The 2,024-nt window shown below is 37.0% G+C and overlaps 1 long non-coding RNA gene across 1 annotated transcript in view; it reads left to right on the forward strand.

The window, feature by feature from the left end:
• LOC106869916 (uncharacterized) overlaps positions 1 to 36 on the forward strand; it is a 5,096-nt gene extending 5,060 nt beyond the window's left edge. Inside the window, exon 3 of the long non-coding RNA XR_001409456.3 lies at positions 1 to 36. This exon is cut by the window's left edge and continues 101 nt beyond it. This is a non-coding gene — a long non-coding RNA (uncharacterized LOC106869916).
• The last annotated feature ends 1,988 nt before the right edge of the window (positions 37 to 2,024 follow it).

Consider the following 2,024-nt stretch of genomic DNA (forward strand, 5'->3'; position numbering starts at 1 on the left):
AAACTTCTTTGAATTTAGTTCAGGAATTATTCCTCATTATTTTCTCTGTGTTTTGATTGTTTCAAATCTTTCATTATAATTTAAACCTCGTTTGTTTAATCTATATCGAAACAGCCTAAACTGTTGTAATTGTTGAAAGTATACTAAAGTCGGGAAGATTTTAGAAATTGGTTTGCCTCTTCTCTTTGTAAATGTAATGGCGTTGAATTCGTTAGCAAAATCTATGCATAACTAAAGACATAGAAGTGCGTCTAAGCATTTTGTCCGACGCACTAAACATTGTACCCGCTCACGCACTTTAAATTTTCTAAAGCCTTATAATTAAACTGTAGAAATGAAGAAGGCACTTTTAAAAACAATGCATGTTATGTGGAGTACCAGCAGGTAGAGTTTTGGTCATGTACTGTTTATTATAATGTTGTTGACTGATGCAGACAAAATAAACATCCGACCATAATTACCAGTTATCGGGAACGATTACGATAGTAATTTGAAGCTAGAATTTAAGGCAACAAATAATAATTCATAGGCTTCAAACAAGAGTGAGATTCTGTATATAAATGGGAGATTTACTCTACTTTCTATAGTTGCACAAAATAAAATCTTATCGCGGATTAAAGAAATGCCTTGTTTTGCAATTCAAACAAATATAACAAGAAAATTCAAGACTATGTATGTGTTCGACAGAGACTATTGCCTTGCAGGAACACAAGGGCGGATTTTCGTGTAGTGGAGATTGCCAAGGTGAGATCCATTGTCATGCATAAATGGAAAAGAGGATGCGACGAAGAAACCCCCCAAATTTTAAACGGTGGTTGGTGTGATGCTAATGAATTTAGCTAGGTGATGATATCTTTGGGTAACGAATGTTTTGTCATAGTTTGTAATTAGTATCACATGTTAGAATGGAGCTCATTGTGCGTTTGCTGTAGAAATATATATGATTAATGTTGGATCTGGGGATTAAAGAATGAATTTTGCCGCAACCTGTAGTAATATGAATGACACCTATGATAACAAAAACAGCCGCTCAAAATCGTCAATACCGATTATATTGAAACCGAAATACAAGCCGTTACAAACGAAGATTCTCAGAGAGATCTTATGCTTTATGGTTAGAGATGGACTTCACCTAAGGAGAGTTTGAAAGAAACGATTCTGTGACTTGATGAAAAATACGTTTGAAAACGGGGAAACGTTTCCGTGACTTGATCAAAAATACGTTGGAAAACTGATGAATAATACGGAGGGCCATACACGTTGTAGGTAACTGTGCAATGAATGAGCTGTAACTACAGGTCGTTTTTCATACAGATCCTCCGATTATGCGATCTTGCCTGTAGAGAGAAAAGACATGAATAGTGAATTATGTTTCAGGTGCCCTTTCTTTATTTCTTACATGCTCTCGTAAGGAAACTTCACCTGCAACATTAGAAGAAAGAACCATGAAACACTGAAATAACCGAAACAATTCTAAAGAAGCGGAAGATGAGAATAATTTTGAAATGTTTGGGATTTGCGGTCATGCTAAAGAAAAAAAATTAAATATTTGCATCACTGAAAACATTTATGGTGACATGTTTTTTGTACGTATTTTTCATCAGAGACGCAGGTTCGAGACGTGAATATTATTTTACTCCAAGGTCATTTGTAATTACGCATTTACTTCCAAAAGCTGAGCGCCCACGTATGCACACCCATTGAAGCACATGCTCAAGCGCATGATGTATTACCTGGTTTTCAAGACCGGGCGAAAACACCGAAAGTTCCACAAGACTCCGGCAGGGAATGGCGGTGAACCCTGCTGGAATCTTTCACCACAACTTGCTCTCATTCCCTCTTCCTGTTTCTGTTGTTCCTGTATTTTAAAGGGCTAGCTTTGTCACACTTTGTGTCACGCTGAATCTCACCGAGAACTACGTTAAGGATACACGGAGCTGTTCCGTTGATCGAATCAATTGGAACCCTCAACGTCGTAACCGACGGAGTGCCACGATATATATATATATATATAGATAGATAGA

This window comes from Octopus bimaculoides, chromosome 21, assembly GCF_046866305.1.
Source record: "Octopus bimaculoides isolate indiv1 chromosome 21, ASM4686630v1, whole genome shotgun sequence".
Classification (NCBI taxonomy): Eukaryota; Metazoa; Mollusca; class Cephalopoda; order Octopoda; family Octopodidae; genus Octopus; species Octopus bimaculoides.